Source organism: Enhydra lutris, unplaced genomic scaffold (genome assembly GCF_002288905.1).
Source record: "Enhydra lutris kenyoni isolate GAN:26980312 unplaced genomic scaffold, ASM228890v2 scaffoldscaffold9, whole genome shotgun sequence".
Lineage (NCBI taxonomy): Eukaryota > Metazoa > Chordata > Mammalia > Carnivora > Mustelidae > Enhydra > Enhydra lutris.
Window position 1 is genome coordinate 11,166,788 of NW_019154093.1, and position 12,027 is coordinate 11,178,814.

The 12,027-nt window shown below is 38.8% G+C and overlaps 1 long non-coding RNA gene across 1 annotated transcript in view; it reads left to right on the top strand.

Moving 5' to 3' along the window:
* LOC111143255 overlaps positions 1-10,808 on the top strand; it is a 25,615-nt gene extending 14,807 nt beyond the window's left edge. The window contains exons 3-4 of the long non-coding RNA XR_002640317.1: positions 8,266-8,984; positions 9,730-10,808. This is a non-coding gene — a long non-coding RNA (uncharacterized LOC111143255). The remainder of the gene's footprint in view (positions 1-8,265; positions 8,985-9,729) is intronic.
* The last annotated feature ends 1,219 nt before the right edge of the window (positions 10,809-12,027 follow it).

Genomic DNA, 12,027 nt, shown 5'->3' on the forward strand with positions numbered 1-12,027 from the left:
ATATCACATCTTTATCCATTCATCTGTTGATGGACATCTAGGCTCTTTCCATAGTTTGGCTATTGTGGACATTGCTGCCATAAACATCCAGGTGCACATGCCCCTTCAGATCACTACATCTGTACCTTTAGGGTAAATACCCAGTAATGCAATTGCTGGGTTGTAAGGTAGCTCTATTTTCAACTTTTCGAAGAAACTCCATTTTTTAAATTCTTAAGGAATCTCCACACTGTTTTTCAAAGTGGCTGCATCAGCTTGCATTCCCATCAACAGTGTAGGAGGGTTCCCCTTTCTTCGCACCCTCGCCAACATCTGTCATTTTCTGACTTGTTAATTTTAGCCATTCTGACTGGTGTGAGGTGGTGTCTCATTGTGGTTTTGATTTGTATTTCCGCGATGCCAAGTGATGTTGAACACTTTTTCATGTGTCCATTGGGTATATGGATGTCTTCTTTTTAGAAATGTCTGTTCAGATCTTCTGTCCATGTCTTAATTGGATTATTTGTTCTTTGGGTGTTGAGTTTGATAAGTTCTTTATACATTTTGAATACTACCCCTTTATCTGCTATGTCATTTGCAAATATCTTCTCCCATTCTGTCAGTTGTCTTTTGGTTTTGTTGACTGTTTCCTTTGCTGTGCAAAAGCTTTTGATCTTGATGAAGCCCCAATAGTTCATTTTTGCCCTTGCTTCCCTTGCCTTTGGCGATGTTTCCAGGAAGAAGTTGCTGTGGCTGAGGTCAAAGAGATTGCTGCCTGTGTTCTCTTCAAGGATTTTGATGGATTCCTTTCTCACACTGAGGTCTTTCATCCATTTTGAGTCTATTTTTATGTATGGTGTAAGGAAATGGTCCAGTTTCATTCTTCTATATGTGGCTGTCCAATTTTCCCAACACCATTTGTTGAAGAGACTGTCTTTTTTCCATTGGACATTCTTTCCTGCTTTCTCGAAGATTAGTTGACCATAGAGTTGAGGGTCCATTCTGGACTCTCTATTCTGTTCCATTGATCTATATGTCTGTTTTTATGCCAGTACCATACTGTCTTGATGATTACAGCTTTGTAATAGAGCTCGAAGTCTGGGATTGTGATGCCACCAACTTTGGCTTTCTTTTTCAACATTCCTCTGGCTATTCAGGGTCTTTTCTGGTTGCATATAAATTTTAGGATTATTTGTTCTATGTCTTTGAAAAAATGGATGGGATTTTGATAGGGATTGCATTAAATGTGTAGATTGCTTCAGGTAGGATACATTATTTTCACAATGTTTGTTCTTCCAATCCATGAGCATGCAATGTTTTTCCATTTCCTTGTGTCTTCCTCAATTTCTTTCATGAGTACTTTATAGTTTTCTGAGTATAGATTCTTTGCCTCTTTGGTTAGGTTTATTCCTAGGTATCTTATGGCTTCGGGTGCAATTGTAAATGGGATCAACTCCTTAATTTCTCTTTCTTCTGTCTTGCTGTTGGTATATAGAAATGCAACTGATTTCTACGCATTAATTTTATATCCTGACACTTTACTGAATTCCTATATGAGTTCTAGCAGTTTCGGAGTGGAGTCTTTTGGATTTTCCACATAAAGTATCATATCATCTGCAAAGAGTGAGAGTTTGACTTCCTTTTTGCCAATTTGGATGCCTTTTATTTGTTTTTGTTGTCTGATTGCTGAGGCTAGGACTTCTAGGACTATGTTGAATAGCAGTGGTGATAGTGGACATCTCTGCTGTGTTCCTGACCTTAGGGGGAAAGCTCTCAGTTTTTAATTTTTTATTTGCTGTGGGTTTTTCATAGATGGCTTTGATGATATTGAGGTATGTACCCCCATCCCTACACTTTGAAGAGTTTTGATCAAGAAAGGATGCTGTACTTGTGAAATGCTTTTTTAGCATCTATTGAGGGTATCCTGTGGTTCTTGTTTTTTCTGTTTTTAATGTATTGTATCATATTGATTGATTTGTAGATGTTGAACCAACCTTGCAGCCCAGGAATAAATCCCACTTGGCTGTGGTGAATAATCCTCTTAATGTACTGTTGGATCCTATTGGCTAGTATTTTTGCATCCGTGTTCATCAAGGATATTGGTCTTTAATTCTTCTTTTTGATGGGATCTTTGTCTGGTTTTGGGATCAAGGTAATGCTGGCCTCATTAAATGAGTTTGGGAGTTTTCCTTCCATTCTATTTTTTTGGAAGTTTCAGGAGAATAGGTATTAATTCTTCTTTAAATGTTTGGTAGAATTCCCCTAGGAAGCTGTCTGGCCCTGGGCTCTTGTTTGTTGGGAGATTTTTGATGACTGCTTCAATCTCCTTACTGGTTATGGGTCTGTTCAGGTTTTCTATTTAGTCCTGGTTCAATTTTGGTAGTTTATATGTCTCTAGGAATGCATCCATTTCTTCTAGATTGTCAAATTTGCTGGTTTATAGTTGCTCATAATATGTTCTTTTAATTGTATTTGTTTGGTGTTGGTTGTGATCTCTTCTCTTTCATTTGGGATTTTACTAATTTGGGTCCTTTCTCTTTTCCTTTTTTAAAAAAGATTTTATTTATTTATTTGTCGGAGAGAGAGAGAGAGAGTGCACAAGCAGGCAGAGTGGCAGGCAGAATTGGAGAGAGAAGCAGGCTCCCTGCCGATCAAGGAGCCTGATGCAGGACTCTATCCCAGGACCCTGGGATCATGACCTGAGCCAAATGCAGCGGCTTAACTGACTGAGCCACCCAGGCATTCCTCCTTTCTCTTTCCTTTTTACAAAGTCTGGCCAGGGGTTATCAATCTTATTAATTCTTTCAAAGAACCAGCTCCTAGTTTCATTGATTTGTTCTACTGTTCTTTTGGTTTCTGTTTCATTAATTTCTGCTGTGGTCTTTATTATTTCTCTTCTACTGGGTTTAGGCTTTCTTTGCTATTCTTTCTCCAGCTCATTTAGATGTAGGTTTAGGTTGTGTGTACTTGAGGTCTTTCTTGTTTCTTGAGAAAGGCTTGTATTGCTATATACTTTCCTCTCAGGACCGCTTTTGCTGTGTCCCAAAGATTTTGACCAGTTGTGTTTTCATTTTCATTTGTTTCCACGAATTTTTTAATTCTTAATTTCCTGGTTGACCCATTCATTCTTTAGTAGGATGCTCTTTAGCCTGCATGTATATGAGTTCTTTCCAACTTTCCTCTTGTGTTTGAGTTCTAGATTCAAAGCATTGTGGTTTGAAAATATGCAGGGAATGATCCTAATCTTTTGGTACCTGTTGAGACCTGATTTGACATAGGATATGATCTATTCTGGAGAATGTTCCATATGCACTAGAGAAGAGTGTGTATTCTGTTGTTTGGGGATGGAATATTCTAAATATATCTGTGATGTCCATCTAGGCCCATGTGTCATGTAAAGCCTTTATTTCCTTGTTGATCTTTTGCTTAGATGATCTGTCCATTTCAATGAGGGGGTGTTAAAGTCCCTTACTATTATTGTATTGTTGTTGATGTATTTCTTTGATTTTGTTATTAATTGGTTTATATAATTGACTGCTCCCATGTTTGGGGTATAGATATTTAAAATTGTTAGATCTTCTTGTTGGACAGACACTCTAAGTATGACATAGTGTCCTTCCTCATCTTTTAGTATAGTCTTTGGCTTAAAATCTAATTTATTTGTTATAAGGATTGCCACCCCAGCTTTCTTTTGATGTCCATCAGCATGGTAAATTGTTTTCCACCCCCTCACTTTAAGTCTGGAGGTGTCTTTGGGTCTAAAATGAGTTTCTTGTAGATAGCATATCAATGGTCTTATTTTTTTTTATCTATTCTGATATGCTTTGTCATTGGGACATTTAGCCCATTTGCATTCAGGGTAACTATTGAAAGATATGAATTGAGTGCCATTGTATTGCCTATAAGGTGACTGTTACTGTGTATTTTCTCTGTTCCTTTCTGGTCTGTTACTTTTAGGCTCTCTTTTTCCTTAGAGACCCCTTTCAATATTTCCTGTAGGACTGGTTTGATGTTTGCAAATCCTTTTTGTTTTTGTTTGTCCTGGAAGATTTTTATCTCTCCTTCTATTTTCAATGATCGCCTAGTTGGATATAGTATTCTTGGCTGCATATTTTTCTCATTTAGTGCTCTGAATATATTGTGCCAGTCCTTTCTGGCCTGCCAGGTCTCTGTGGATCGGTCTGCTGCCAATCTCATATTTCTACCATTGTATGTTACAGACCTCTTGTCCCGAGCTGCTTTCAGGATTCTCACTGAGACTTTGTCACTGAGACTTGTAAGTTTTACTATTAGATGACAGGGTGTGGACCTATTTTTATAGATGACTTTGTGGGGGGTTCTCTGTGTCTCCTGGATTTTGGATTTTGATGCTTGTTCTCCTTGCCAGATTAGGGAAATTCTCTTCTATAATTTGCTCCAATATACCTTCTGCCCCCCTCTCTCTTTCTTCTTCTGGGATCCCAATTATTCTAATATTGTTTCATCTTATGGTATCACTTATGTCTTGAATTCTCCCCTCGTGGTGCAGTAGTTGTTTGTCTCTCTTTTTCTCAGCTTCTTTATTCTCCATCATTTGGTCTTCTATATCACTAATTCTCTCTTTAGCCTCATTTATCCTAGCAGTAAGAGCCTCCATTTTTTATTGCAGCTCATTAATAGCTTTTTTAATTTCATCTTGGTTAGATTTTAGTTCTTTTATTTCTCCAGAAAGGAATTTTATTTCCCCAGAAAGGGATTCTCTAATACCTTCCGTGCTTTTTTCGAGCACAGCTATCACCTTGATAATCATCATTGTGAACTCTAGTTTTGACATTTTACTAATGTCTGTATTGATTAGGTCTCTAGCTGTCGGTGCTGCCTCTTGTTCTTTTTTTTGTGGTGAGTTTTTCTGCCTTGTCATTTTATCCAGATAATAATAGATGAATGAGAGAACAAAATACTAAAAGGGTAGCAATGACCCTGGGGGGGGATTAATTTCATATACATATATATATATATATATACACACACACACACATATATATATGTATATATACATATACATATATATTTTTTTAAGATTTTATTTATTTGAGAGAGAGAGAGAATGAGAGACAGAGTGTGTGTGAGAAGAGGGAGGGTCAGAGGGAGAAGCAGACTCCCTGACAAGCAGGGAGCCTGATGTGGGACTCGATCCCAGTACTCCAGGATCATGATGTGAGCCAAAGGCAGTTGGTTAAAAAACGAGCCACCCAGATGCCCCCAGAAAATATATATTAACCAAAGCTGAAGATACCCGAACCTGGGGGGAGAAATAAGGGGGAAAAAAGAAATTATATATGTGTGTGTATAAATTAGACTGGTGAATAAAACAGAGATACACACTTGATTTTGGGTGTATTTTGGTATGTTAGAAGAAACTACCTCCTAAAGTTTTAAAGAAAGAAAAACATATATATACAAAAATAAGGGTAAACAGAATGAAGGGATGGAATATGACTGTAAAGCTGAAAATTTAAAAAGATTCTAAAAAAGGAATTGATAAGAAGATTGTTGAAAAAAGAAAAAAAGAGGAAAGAATGTGATCAGGCTGGGGACTAGAACAAAGCAATGCACTAGATTTTGGGTGTATTTTGATCTATTAGAAGAAATTTTATCCAAAATTTTAAAGAAAAAAAAGCTGTATGTATACAAAAAAATAAGATCAAATACAATGAAGGGATTAAAATATGACTATAACAATGAAAATTAAGATTTTTTAAAAGATATTGATGAGATAAAATAGTTTAAAAACGTTAAAATAGGAAAGAGGAAAAATTTAAAAATAGAATAAGAAAAAAATAAAATTTAAAAAATTTAACTTTGAAAGACTAAAGGGTCATGGGAAAAAAGCCATGAATTCTATGTATTGCTTTCCACTAGCTCTGGAGTTTCACAGTTCTCATTGATTGATGACCTTGGTCTTGGCTGGATGTTTTTGCTGATCTTCTGGGGGAGGGGTCTGTTGCCGTGATTCTCAAATGTTTTCACCGGAAGCGGAATTGCACTGCCCTTGCAGGGGCTGGGCTTAGTGATCTGCTCGGTTTTGGTCTTGGTGGCTTTTGTTCCCTCAACACTTTCCATACCGCTTTGGATGATAGGATGAAAATGGCAGCCTCCCAATCTCTGGCCCTGTAGGAGCCAAAAGCTCAGGGCCCCACTACTCAGTGCACCTTCAGAGAAAAACAGTCAATCCCTCCTGTTTCTCTGGTCTCTGGCTGCACTCAGCGCTCACCCAGCCTGTGACTGAACGTTTCTATCTCTGGTGACAGCCCTGTCTGGAGTCTCCAAACCCAGCAGATTCCTGCAGCACACTCCCACGCCACTCCTCCCAGAGGAGGAAGGAGGGGGTCTCTCCAGATCTGCCATTTTTGGGGTTCCTGCTCAAAGAGCAGAGGTCCAGCTGTGTCTTGGATCATGATTTAAAGTAACCCCTAGCTGAGAGCCCACTCCTTGGCTCTGTCTCTGCAGCCAACTTCCCCACTCCAATACTTGGCAGCTGTGCCACACTCAGGCACCCCAGGTCTTTCTGTGACCCTGTGGGTCCTGAGACCACACTCTCCCCACAAGGGCTCCACCCCTCACTTAGCCTCTGGAGCAACGTCCCTCAGTGAAGCAGACTTCTAAAAGTTACAATTTTGTGCTCTGCTGCTCTCTCACTTGCCCCTCCCCCATCTATCTTCCTGAATGTTGCCTCAGGTTCACTTCTCTACACGTCCTACCTTCCAGGAAGTGGTCAGTTTTCTGTTCCTAGAATTGCTGCTCTTCTTCTCTTCTATCTGCTGTAGTTCAGAACCGTTTGATAACTATCTAGCTGAACTCCTGGGACCTGATGATATTTAAATCTCCTACTCCTCCACCATCTTGCTTCTCCCTTTCTAAAAGTTATATTTCTGTCAGTGGCAAGTTATTTATAACTTCCACTCTCCAGAATACAAGGCCATTAGCAAACTTTTACTTAGCTTTCACACGCCCTCTCCCCATGTCCTGTGTTTTGTTGAAACCATATATAATTGTTAATTTTTTGCATTGTACCTTCATTTTCTCAGATTAAAGTGGCCTTAATTTTTATGGCAGCTGTTTTTTTCCATGATTTCTTAAATCCCACATCTGTTTTTTGCTTGAGTCTGTTTTCATTTGCCAACGAGCTTTTTGAATCTCTGTGTATTGCTAAAAGTATTTGTATTCACCCCCGTCTTGAATACTATTGTGGCTGAGTTGAGACTTCTAGATTCAAAATCATTTTCCCTGAGAATGTTTTAGCCATTTTATATCTGTTTTTGAGCTCCTGATTTTGCATCTTCCAATCTGATACATTCATTTATAATTTTTTCTTATTCTTATTTAATCTGTTTTTTCTTTTCCCTCCCTTCTGAAAACATTTAGAACTTTGTTTTTTTCTGTTTCTCCTTGGAATTTTGAAGTTTTCCAGAATGTCTAGGTATGCAGCCTTTTTTCCCCCCAAAATTGTGTTTGCCAGTCACTGAGCCCATTCCTTTCTGAATCCTTCAGCTCAGAGAAGTTTTCCTATATTATTTCATGAGAATTTTGTTGAGTGAAAAGGAAGAAAAGCTTTTTTGTTTTCATTATTCATTTCTACCTTTTATATTTCATGTTTTCCCTTTTCATGAGTTTTTATTTTGATTAGTTTGGGTCGTCTTTCCTTTTTTGAGAGTATCTTCCTTTTGCTTATGTAAGGGAATCATCAGCTGAGGTTTACAATTGACTAAAGTCTTTTTCCCTCAGGACACTGGAGACATTGTCACTATCTTCTGCCAATCTTATTCTCTTTTCAAGGGAGTAACTTGTTTTATTTTGTTTACTGTTTTATATGCTTTTGTTTTCTTAATCCTTGAAATTCAAAAATTTCATCCAGATATGTATATGTTAGTTTGTCTTCTTTTTTTCAAAATTCCCACATGGTAGTGGGGGGGATATTTTCAATCTAAAGGATCAAATTTTCTTTCAGATTAAGTAAATTTTCTTTAATTCTTCTGTTTGTTCCTCCTGGATATCTTATACATATAGATCTTCTAGATCTATCCTTCACAACTTAATATTTTTCTCATAATTATACTTTTTTAATCCTTTCTGTCTGAGTCCTGGTAGAATTCTTCAAGTTGGTCTTTTAATTGACTACTATAATTTTCCACATTCTCTAGTCTGATATCCTATTGCTTGCAGCCTTGATTAAGATTTTTAACTTGATGTTATTTTTCACCATTGTAAACATTTTCTTCTTCTCAAAGCATCCCGTTTTCCACACAGGCAAGAAACTTTACGACTGTGCTGAGTATGGGAAGAGCGTCCATCGGAGCATAGGTCTTCACTATCATCAGAGAATTCACACCGGAGAGAAACCTTTCATATGTGATACATGTGAAAAAGGCTTCAGTTATAACACAAAACTTTGTGTTCATTGGAGAGTCCACACAGGAGAGAAACCTTTTAAGTGTGAAAAGTGTGGCAAGGGCTTCACTCAGAGCTCCAATCTTCACATCCATCAGAGAGTCCACACTGGAGAAAAACCTTTCATATGTGATACATGTGGCAAAAGCTTTAGTTACAACACAAATCTTCATGCTCATCGGAGAGTTCACACAGGAGAGAAACCTTTTAAGTGTGGGGAGTGTGGCAAGGGCTTCTATCAGAGCGCTAAGCCTCACATCCATAAGAGTCCACACTGGAGAGAAACTCTACAAATGTGGTTAAGTGTGGTAAGGACTTCAGTCAGAACATAGATCTCCAAATGCATCAGAGACTCCACACAAGAGAGAAACTCTGCAAGTGTGTGTGATTCAGAGCATCAGTCTCCAAGTTTATCAAAGAATTCACACAGAGAGACCATTAAATATGAAAGATGTGGTAAGGGTTTCAGTTACAACATGAACTTTCATGTTCATGAGAGGGACCACAGGGTCTCACAAGGGTAGAAACCTTGTGTACCTGAGAAGTGAGCTCAAGTCTTCATATTCCTCAGATCCCAGGTGAGAGAACCCCCCCCCCATACATGGAACATTTGGTCAGAACTTCTGCTAGAGTGCATTTCTCCCCCTTTACCAGAGAGCCTTTTTCTATAACAATTTGATGAGCTGTAACAATTTGATGAGCATGAAAGTCCAACTATGCATGCTTTGCTGTCCATTTTGTCCCCAGTTCCTGGCACACAGCCTGGAACAAGTAGCCATTCATGAAGTATTTTTTAATGCAAATCCACATGGGAGGAACCCCTGTGTGATGTGTGGTGAAAACGTCAAAGTTCACACCTTGAAACCTTTTTTAAAAATGCTGTGTGGCAAAGATTTTGGTCAAATCATGGTTTTCATCATTAGTTAATCCCTGTCAGAGAGAAGTACTGTTTTTTGTTTTGTTTTGTTTTATTTTTGACAGAGAGATCACCAGCAGGCAGAGAGTCAGGCAGAGAGAGAGGGGGAAGCAGGCTCCCTGCCGAGCAGAGAGCCTGATGCAGGGCTCGATCCCAGGACCTTGAGATCTTGACCTGAGTTGAAGGCAGAGGCTTAACCCACTGAGCCACCCAGGCACCTCAAAGAGAAGTACTGTTAACCTGATGAATATACTAATGGACTTGAGATAAATATTCAAGTTAAATCAGTGTAACAAATTTAAAAATATATACCTTTAGCATAAGAATTCTCATCCCTAAACTATCAATTGTAAAAATCAATGTTTTAACATACAAGTTTTGACAAAAGTATCTGTTGTATTATTCAGGGAAGAATCCTATGAAATGAAATTGTGTGTCAGGCTCTGGACTGACCATCTCCATAGAAGGTTGGGTTGATTCCATCTCAAAGAGGATTATGTTGGACATAACCCATGAGTTACCCAGCACCAGTGACAAACAAGGTCTTCTTCCTGGGAAAGACACCCCTTACCTGGCAAAGGCCTTTCTAGGATGAAAGCCTCCTGGGACTAATTGAGCATCTCCTCATCCATCTGTCATGTCTCCAGGCTGCTGGATGCCTTGCACCATGGATTGTAGAAATCTCCAGGTAAGGCATCTTCAGAGTAGATGTTGCTAGAAGAGACAGCTAAAGAAAGGGACTGCATCAGGGTTTGTGGAAGGGAGTTAGAGTAGAGGAAAACAAATCTGAAAGGGAATGATTAGAAGGAAAAGTGTCTAGGAGGGAGCTTGTGGGATAGTGGGGGTGGAAAGCCCAGAAGTTTCTCTAAAGTCTCTAGCAAGTGTGGTGACCCCCCAGTACAGGGCCTTCCCTGGAAGTCTGAGCTGAGCAGAGAGTGGTCTACAGTGGGTAGATCTGGACCCCATCAGTATTAGGGCCAGTTGAGACCAGAGGTAGAAGAGCTGCTGGGAGGGGCCTTGGAAAGCAACTCCATCAAGGCAACTCTTGATCCTTTCAAGAGGCATAAATTAATCAGAGACAGAGCCTGGGGCCTGGCAATGAAGAGGGAATACCTGGGCCATTGGAGGTTAGGAAGAGGTCAAGGACCCAGTTTCATCACTGAATTGTGGATAGGGAAGAGAAATGCTTTGTCTGAATCCTTCACTTAGGAGCAGTATGTTCTGTATGCACCCTAAGCAGCCATTTCAAGGGGAAGGATATCTACAATTAGTAGGCCTTTGGGGCTCTAGGAGGACTGTCAGCTGAGCTGTCCAGAGACCATCAGCTCACACTGGGAGAGGGGCTTGGTATGCCTGAGGTCTTTAATGGCAACTGGCATCTGAGAGGCACTCAAATATCACTGAATGAAGGTATTAATAAAATTCTAACAACTCACATTTTATATCAGTTTCTTTTCCTTCTTCCTCTTCCTTTTTCCTCTTTGTTTTTAGATTTAAAAGATATTTTAAGTATGAAATATATCAGGCATACAGAAAAGTTCAGAAAACATAATGACTGTAATAGTATATGAAAATTTTTGCCATATTAGCATCAGGTCTTTTTTTTTTAGTAAGGAAAAAACAGATTTAATAAAGCTTCATGCTGTATCACTCTGCTCAGAGTTAACAATTATGCATAAGTTACTGTGTATTTCTGTGTATGCTTTGAGTTTATTATGTGTATGTCCATGGTATCTTATATTTTTACATAGATAATATAATTTGCAATTTGCTTTATACCCCAAACATTACATTTTCGTGATTTTTTTATGCTGATGTTTTAGAATTAATGGATTTCAGCTCCTGTCATCTTCTATCAGATATTTTCAATAGATTATTTGTATACCCCTGTGACAACAAAACATTTTCAAGTGCTTTAACTTTTATGGAAATTGTCCTATTTAAAGCCCTTTATTCTTCTTTCATGTAAGTTATAGAATCACCTTGTCAAAGTCCTTGAAAAATTTGTTGGGGTGTAATTTTTTGGGTTTTGTTTCTTTTTCTTTCATTCCTTCCATTGGATGTTTTCTTTATTCTCTGTTTTCCTCTACCAGATCAGTAAATTTTATCTTTTTGTTTTGACATTTGTTAACATTCATAACTTAATAAAGTCTGCATTATGCCTTATTAGTAGAGAGTAGAACACTAACTGTGCTTCTCCTTCTCCCAAGTTATGTTACAGTGGTATATGATTTTTATTTCATCAAGTTCTTTTTAAAAGATTTTATTTATTTATTTGACAGAGAGAGACACAGCGCGAGAAGGAACACAGCAGGGGGAGTAGGAGAGGGAGAAGCAGGCTTCCTGCTGAGTAGGGAGCCCAATGCAGGGCTCAATCCCAGGACCCTAAGATCATGACCTGAGCCGAAGGCAGATGCTTAATGCCTGAGCCACCCAGACATCCCAAAAGTGTTTAACACATCCCTAGATTTGTCATTATTATTTTGTTATAAGTAGACAATGAAAATTTGGATTAACCTGCATATTTGTCAGTTTCTTACCACTGGTTCTTATATTTCCTCCTTCCTTGTGAATTCCATTTCTCAGGCTCCCAGAGCAGAAGCAGCTTGTGCAGTGGTCCAAAGCACTGACACTGGGGCACCTGGGTGGCTCAGTTAGTTAAGCATCTACCTTCACTCAGGTCATGATCCTAGGGTCCTGGGATC